This window comes from Phasianus colchicus, chromosome 2 (genome assembly GCF_987193195.1).
Source record: "Phasianus colchicus chromosome 2, bPhaCol1.hap1.1, whole genome shotgun sequence".
Classification (NCBI taxonomy): Eukaryota; Metazoa; Chordata; class Aves; order Galliformes; family Phasianidae; genus Phasianus; species Phasianus colchicus.
The window spans coordinates 6,165,876-6,174,526 of NC_143437.1; the positions used below are offsets into that span (position 1 = coordinate 6,165,876).

Sequence of the window (8,651 nt, forward strand, 5' to 3'; positions counted from 1 at the left end):
TTCTGAAAGGGGAATCATAAGATAAGAGAAACATAAGATGGGGTTCTTTCTTCTACAGCTGTTTTGTGTAAATCTGTTCAGTTCTTGACTGTTTCTGCAGCTCAGAACTATCCTGTCTGGCAGAGTAGGGCATGCATTTTGCTCTACAGCCATGGTGTGAAAACTGTCAGATATTCTGCACACAAAACCCTTCCTGGCATGAGCTAGCTGTAACTTTGAGTAACTTGCTCCATTTTAATAGGTGTGTGGCTTTCAATAGCAGTATGAAAACTGGCATCCCAGCTCCCAGACTCTTTGTAACTTTGCTCTGCCAGCAGAGGAGTGAAAAGGAGCCTCGGAATAATTGTGTACCAGGCTCACTTAACTGGGGAAAGAAAACCTCTTTGTTCAGAGCAGTGCTTCAGATCACCAAGGTTTGTTTGCAATACCACTGCACATCCTCCTAATCCAGTTAAGGTTAAGTGGGAGGCATGTAAGAAACATCTTCCTGGACATGATGATTATTTCTAAACCCCTAGCTGCTCTTGTCAGAACAATCACATTAAGCACCTATTGTACAGAAGAAGGGTCACTTTCTGCCACTTTGAACTACAGCCAGTGTTGCTGCATTTGGAGCATGAGATTCTTCTGCAAAGCCAGCTTGATGCCTCATTATTTCTTGAGGGTTCTGCTTTGGAGGTTCCAGATAAATGTACTGAATCCTGATTACAACTTTCTTTCATTTGTAAAAACAAGGAGTGTGAGAATACAAACATTCTGCTTGATTCTCACAAAGCATTATCAGAGTTACTTTATTTCATTGTCAGAAGGCTGTTCTCCCCTCCTCTCCCAATTTTTAATGAGACAAGCTTATATAGCACAAAATTATACTTAGCTTTTAATTCAGCTTGATTGGAGTATCATGAAGATCTTAAGCTTATATATGCAGACAGAACTGGAAGCAAGAATTATCCAGTAGCATTATCTTTTAATGGATGTTTCTATTTTTGTTCTGAATTCATTTGCTTAGAATAATAGCTAAAATCTTATGCAATATCTAGAGAAAGCATCACGGATAGTTCAGTTAGCAGACAAAGGGATAAATAGGTTTAATTTCATGGAAGCTTTGTTAAATGAATTTTGTTTAATGCCAAATCAACGTTTGGTTTGTTTTTAGCTGGAACTAATTAAGCAGGATTGATGGCTAGTATGTTACCAGCAGGCTAAAATGAACTCTTGGCAGAATAGATGAGTTCAGGATGAACAAAGAACCAAGGTCACTGTTAAATGTCTTGATTATCTCAAGATATCTTGAGATAAGTAGTTACTCATCTTCTAAAGCACCCTGCTTTTCAGAGCTTAATATTTTTTTAGAGATGGCAGTAAATTAGGCTGAATATTCATGGCTGTAAGGGCAAGTAACCGAAACCTCTTTTTTGGATGCATTGAAAAGATGGGATATGTGGTGGTTGTTAAATATGTATACAGTTGGGAACATTGCATTTTTATTGGGTTTCAGTATATTTATGGTCATCTGTTTTCTTTTTTTCTCTGCAGATATTCTACAATGTATGAAATCTGGGCATACTTTTATAAGGCTTTGGGCTAAATACTGGGTCTGGAAGCTATGAGGTAAGATCCTTCTTCTAGTGCTTATGGGTGTCTTTAGCTCGTTTCATAAAAATAGGTGCTGATTTCAAGTGCTCTAAGATCTTCAGTTTGGATTTTCATTGGTCAGTTATATTATTTGATGTTCCAAAGATGAGCTTCAAAGATTAATTTCTTTCCATCTCCAAACTGAGATCCATTTTTATTGTTTTCTTCAGCTCAGTCTTCAGGTTATTTGATAATGCAGCTGCTGGTATTCTCTTCATGAAACTGACTGTCTTATGAAGCTAAGTGCTACGAGGCCCTGTGCTGGCTGGTTTTATAATAGCAGTTTTCCTGTGAAAATAGCAGCACTCTTATTCTCAGATTCATAAATGCATGCTATTCAGAGCCTTATACTATATAGTCATTGGCAAAAGAAAAAACAAAACCAGCCCAGGCAAAGCTCTCCATAGGCAGTAGGTAGAGCTCATTCATATCATTATATCACTTGGAAATGGATGCTACTGAAAAATGTTGTGTAAGTAGCTGCCATTTCCAAATGTCATAAAATTCTATGCCCTTAGAGGGACAGAGTGATGCCTAGATCAGGTTAGCTTTAAATTTAATATGGCTTGTTCTCATGGTATATCCAGGCTTAGAGCTGAGGGAGGAGGAATGGATATTGATTCTGTAAGTTGGTTTGCTATTGACCTTGCTGCATTGTTATTGGTCTGGATAAATTGTTTAATGCACACTTGCAAAATTTGCAGCCTGCATCTTTTAGTGGGTCCTGTTTTTCTTAATAGGCTGATGAATAGCTAGTGAACAAACTGCAATAATTCGGGCATTCGGACCTAAAATATATTGGCTTGTGTCATGTAAAGAAATGAACCAGATTTAAAAGAAAAGTCAGCTTTGTGCAAAGATGTAGAAGAAAGATAAAAAGCTGATGTAGAGGTGGGGTTTGAAATGTATGAATAAAAACATGAGATCAGAGGAGGGGGTGGAAATTAAATTTCTAATGTACCCTTCTTAGGTGATCTTTACACGGGTCCTTAAGTCTATTGAAAATTAATTCCTTCCTTCATTAAAACATAAAATCTAAGTTCCTTTATTGTATTGAATAGAAAAACTATTTATAAATCAGCTGGGCAGAGTTGAACCTTCCCACCATTTTCTGTAGTGCATCACCAAATGCGTCCTGTAGGCTTTTTTTTACCTATGAGGTACAGTTGTTTTGATGGTGCGTGTGACACAGATATGCTCTCAAAAATAACATATTAAATATGTGCCAATTTCTGCCTGCATTAGCAGTCTCAACAAACTGAGAAAATATCCGTGGCGTATATTTTTAGCTAGATATAAAGATGTATCTACATCTTTACACATGCTTCTTTCTTGGCCTCGGCATAACAGAGTCCCTTTCTTTAATAATTTACCCCTTTACAAGAGGTTTCCAAGGGATATTAAAGGCAAACTGAGCATAATATTCACCTTCAGTTATCAGTACCAGCAATCAATATTATGTGATATAAAGGCTTGGACAGTGTGCTGTTTCCTGAATAAATGTTTTTATTCAGTAAAGAGCTTGGCTGAGCTCTGATTCTCCTTGGAGAATTTCAGAAAAGAGGATTTAGAAACTGATTTCTACATCTATTTTGTGCTCACCTGAGGGACTGGAATTTGCTAACTGGCTACAATGGGTTTACCTCAACAGATGTAAGGAGTTGATCCACAACTCCTCTTCATTCCTTCAGCTTGTCAAGTAATTTCTGCCCGTAATTAAGAAGAAATGAAAAATCCCGCTCTTCAGGATTTGCTGAAATTTGTGACAGCTGCTCTGAAAGTAATGCCTTCTGTTTAATTATTTTTGGTCCATGAAGTCGGAGGCAGATGTTGGTTGGATGGCAGTAGAGGCTGAACCTTCCCACCAATATTCCATTATGTTTCATTGCTGTGTGACAGATGGCAGCAGGGTTATTTCACAGGTGAGCAACTCTTCTGTTTTAAATAAAAGTCCGAATCCCTACTGCTCATTTTATCAGGTGTGCTTTGGCTAAGAGAGAATGAAGGGAGCCTACCTGTGGAAAGGCTGTTATCCTGAAGTGTGTTCACAATGATGCCTCTGACACGAGAGGGGAAGTGACCTGTCAAACAAATGTCATTTTCATAACACAATACTTATTTATAACATGCTGCTCTTCCCAGTCTTGCTCCAGATCAGTGTGCCGAGCACAAAACATTTCAATATAAAATGACAGGATGGACAAAAGGATAGGAAATCAGAAATAAAATGTCTTTTTGTCTACATGGACAGAGACAGGAGTAAAATCCCATTGTCCTGGATCCTAGTTCCAAGTGCTGCCTTGAGACCAGCTTTCTTGAGATAGCCCAGAGGTCATAAATTTCAGATCTTGCCTGACTTGTTGCACATCCTCTCCCTCTTTCCTTGAGACGATCAAGTCCATAGATTAATTGCATCACCTTCCACAGTGGAAAATTACACAATTTTCCCATGTACTAACAGTTTCTGCAGCTCTCCAGTTGCCCGTTCCTGCCTGATACCAACATCACTGACCCTGGAGCTATTCTGCCCATTCTTAAATTCTCTTTAATCATATGGCACCCAGTGGTAAAGCACACAGCTTTTTGTTTTGTTTAAATTTTGTTATCCTTTGATGCTTGATTCTGATATTTTGAAGTTATGCAGAGACATCAAATGTTCTGGTGACTTGGGAAGAGAGCAAGACACAAAATTAAGTGTAACAAACACATTCCTTAGACAATGGACCTTTTGGTTTCCCTAGCTGAATCTGTAATTCAAGCAGCACAACAAATTAGTATTTCATTGAGGGTTTCTCTAGTCCGGGGATGTATTAACTTTGCATGTCAAAGGAAAACAAGTGTGTTTTCATTGAATGGTGGGTTGCTTGCAGAGCTGACGTTGTAGGCAGGTAGTCGAAAGATAAGCACTGAAAAACAGTCATCCTACTCCTGGGAGGAATGTGTAAGGAAATTCAAGTAGTCCTAACCTAAATGGAGTTAGCCATTTTCTAGCTAGCATTTGGTCCTTCAAAAATTGTTAGCTTTGGTCTCGTTATGCTACTTGACAATAAGAGTAACAAATCAGGAGTGTGGGCACGTTCACATTCTCCACCATTAGTGGCTGATGAATAAGGTGTCGGGTGAGGTTGTGTACTTTGAAAGCAAAATGGGAGAAAACCTTATAAAAAGAGACAGTTCTGCAGGATGAAGACAGCTACTGAGGGAGTGCAATGCTATAAATAATTCTTTGTAAAATACTATTTCAGTTAAGATGTCTGTGACAGATTTAGATTCAGATTATAGAATATGAAAACATAGCAGATTTTGGTAATTGGATAAGCACCTATGAGGGGGGAAAAAATCTATGAACAGTTGTTTTCTTGTTTATATTGATCTCTTCTCCATCACAAAGCCTCGTGTATTTCCACCACAATTAAACCTTTTATAGCTGTTATTTCCTTGGACTGAGACATAGTGAAACCCATAAACTGTTTTGGCACTTGGGAGGGATCAAGGAAATATTAATTGTGCTGCAGGGGGAGTCCTGTTAATACAGGAATCTTCTTCTAAAGCTGGATTGAAATATCTTTCAGGTAAGAATTAGAGCTGACCTATCTGTTCACACAGTAATGAAACCTCGAGCCATCTGTAGATTAAATCTACTGAGGGCTGTATGGTCTGGATGGTTTGCTGCATTATTTGCTGTGTTATCCTCTTCTCATAGTCCACTCTGGTAAATTAAGCATCATTTACCTAAAAGTACAGCCTTACTAAAATAAACATAAAATAATAACTTCATCTCTTCCCAGATTTTTTTTCCTTGAGCACAACAGTAGTCTTCATTTTCTAGTTAGATTATGTAATGCTTTATTTAATGTTAAAACATTTATTGGGTTCTCCTTAAGTTGCTTGTGTATCCTCTCTTAAACAATAGGTATTTATAAAAAACTGATATTATTTTCTTACTGGTTGATTGGATCTTTGGGATTATTTTCAGCACATTGTTTACACAGAAAAGTCTCACATCTGCTAGGTACTGCTTTTAATGCATCAGCAATGAGGATAACTGAAAGCATGTACCATTGCCAGGATAACTTCAGAGAGCTGTGACTGACAGCTGAAAGTTGCTGAGCTTATTACCTGGAGCATTAATGCATTGCCAGCTCTTAACCCCACCTTGGTGCTGAACCATGGTATTAATATTTCATAAGATAAACCTCTGATAGCAAAACACTGTGAATACAGATTGAGGAGCACAGAAATGAGAGAAGCTGTCTGGTCAGATCCTCAGCTATTCATAAATTGGCCTCATTGGACCATGGTGGTGTGCTGCATTTTGACAGTGTTCCTTTGAGAGCTTCCCACTGGACAGCTGTAGATAAGGAAAGTGGCTTTCTCAAACTACAGACTACAGAGAAAAATAAACGCAGAAAGTTTTCCCTATACTGCTGTTTGCAGTGGTAGATAACTGTGGCTGCACCCACTTCTCCAATTGCTCCACTAAGGTTCTGTGTCTCTGTGCCAGCCCTTCCTCTTTTCTCTTTCTCTTCAACTCGTGTGACATAAGTGACCTAGCACAGACTGGCCTCCATAATAATTTGCCACATGATAAGAAGAAATCTTGATCTGGCTGCTGACATGAACACAGGCCCAGCTTTAGGGGTCAGTTAATGCCTTCTACAGAGCTGTAGCAGCACAGAATCACCGAGTCACCAAGGTTGGAAATGATCTTCAAGATCATCCAGTCCAACCATCCACCTATCACCAATAGTTCTCACTAAACCATGTCCCTCAATGCAATGTCCAAACATTCCTTGAACACCTCCAGGGTCGGTGACTCCACCACCTCCCTGGGCAGCCCATTCCAGCGCCTGACCTCAGAAAAGCAGTATAAACAGCAGACCCAATTGAGGCTACTTGTGTAAGCCCCTGACCTTCACCAAGTATCTCCCTTGACTTTTCAGCACTTCTAATAGTAGATACACTTTTGGTCATCTGTGAATCGGCAAAATGAACTCAAGTGGCACAATGGGGAGATGTTCTATGTATTAACAAACCAGTTGTGAAATTCTGATTAACTGTAAACACAATGTCAAATTTTTCTTTACCAAAGAGATGGTGTGCACTTCATAGGGACCAGCATTGTGCTTTGCTTGAGCTCATCCAAGCAGAGAATGAAGAAAAGCTGTGTAAACTTGTCTGAATCTGACACTAACCCAAACTGCTCTCTCTTATCAGGGCAACGTAACCATGAAGGCTTAAATCTTCTCAGGTGAGATACAATTCATGTAGGTATAAATCCATTTCACTTAGGAAGAATCAGATTTTCCTACCTCTAACTTTTAGAATAATATTGTTTGAAGTCCTTGGCACAGACTAAACAGAAAAGCATCTTAATCAGGATGTAGCAGCGAAAGGGGCATCCATTTTACTGCTTTTAATTTAGAGGTTTGGTCAGCGTAAGAGGAGCAGTAAACGTAATATTTTCTCCCTGCAATTTTTATCCTCTGTAATTGAAATAAACTTGACTGTAGTGTTTTTTTCTGTAGCAAGTGGGATTTTTCAGAATATTTAGAGGGACAAAGCCTGTTGCAAGTCACTTGGGCAGACTGAACTGAGAACAATCTAGGCGCTCAGCTCTTCTTGAAAATCAGAGGGTGTGAGGCATGTATCATCAAGTCCAATTCACACAGGACTGCGTGTTTTTTTGCTTTCTGCAGAGTGTCTTTAAACCTACTTCTCCTAATGGAAGACTCCTGAGTTGAGAGAAGGGAGATGTATTACTTGAGGCTGCATCTAGTGAGTCAGGTACTTAGAAGTTAGCCTGTCAGCCTCAGGTTCTCTGTAAAGGGCATGGAGAGTTCTGTGTTGGAGAAGAAACTTGAATTCTAATCCAAACCACGTAATAAGATTTAAAAACGGGTAATGTGAGTTGTGAATCTGTTCCAGATTGAGACCAAAAGATTTAAAGCTGTCCTATGGCACCCTATTCTGGTAGCTATTTTTATTTCATGGTACTGAATGCTCATCTCCTGCTAACCCACTTAGTTGCATGCACTTTACTCTTCCAGACAAACATGCATTTTTAAGGTGAAAACACTTATCAGCTGATTAAGGATGGTGTGCCTGGCAATTTCTTGCTAATGTCTCTCATTGTGCCCTCCATAAAAATAACAGTCATGGTATAGATCCTGTTTTAAATAAATACTTGCGAGTGCTAAGCTCTGAAAATGTTAAATACCTCCGGCTGTGTGCAAAGACTCAAATTTTATGGCATCAGACCTTAGTGGCTACCTAAATTGTTCACCTTTTTTTCCTTTGCCCAGTACTTTGTATTTTCTTCTCTGCCACTTTTGATGTCATAAACCGTTCTCTTATAAACAGTGCTTTAATGGGAGGGTTGGTGGTCTGAGCAGTATCATGAGAAGACTTAAGGTGTATCACTGCCATGTCTTGCTCCATGCTGAAGTCTCCAGCAGTCATAGCTCTCACCCTGACAGTGTCTTAGTCACAGCCCTGGGCTGTGATGTATGCTGTGTGTAATGTAGCATTTACAATGATAAGTGCTAGGAATTTTGGAGCCAAAATCAGTGCTAAATTTAGTCTCTGTTTCAGATCTCTAAACTCTAAACACTTCTGGTCAACATCCTACCCTATGTCCATGGAAGGGTTTTTGCTGATGAACTGTAGGACACATTGTGTTTTTATAAGTCGCTCTGCTCAGAAGTGACAGAGGGTGAAGGCAAACAAGCAAACTGTAAGATGAAAGGATCATTTAGCAGTGAGAACACGGTGTGATTCTACATAAAAAGGATTTACCTACCCACTATGCATCTGCCCATCTCTGCAGATGTATGTGCTCTGTTTTTCAAATTAAAATGACTGGTCAGACCGCATTTGTTCATAAGGTTTTTTCAGAGAGTAGATAGAAAATTTCTTTTTTCACCATCATCCTTGGTTCCCTTGAAAGACCTTTGAAAGACAACCTGTTCGTGTACCCTAATGCACTTGGGCCCCTAATTCAAGGAGGTATTTGA

The 8,651-nt window shown here is 39.2% G+C and overlaps 1 long non-coding RNA gene across 4 annotated transcripts in view; it reads left to right on the forward strand.

The window, feature by feature from the left end:
- LOC116235315 (uncharacterized) overlaps positions 1-5,420 on the forward strand; it is an 87,743-nt gene extending 82,323 nt beyond the window's left edge. For all 4 annotated transcript variants that reach the window (XR_016464612.1, XR_016464611.1, XR_016464613.1 and 1 more), the window contains 2 exons: positions 1,537-1,611; positions 3,287-5,420. This is a non-coding gene — a long non-coding RNA (uncharacterized LOC116235315). The remainder of the gene's footprint in view (positions 1-1,536; positions 1,612-3,286) is intronic.
- The last annotated feature ends 3,231 nt before the right edge of the window (positions 5,421-8,651 follow it).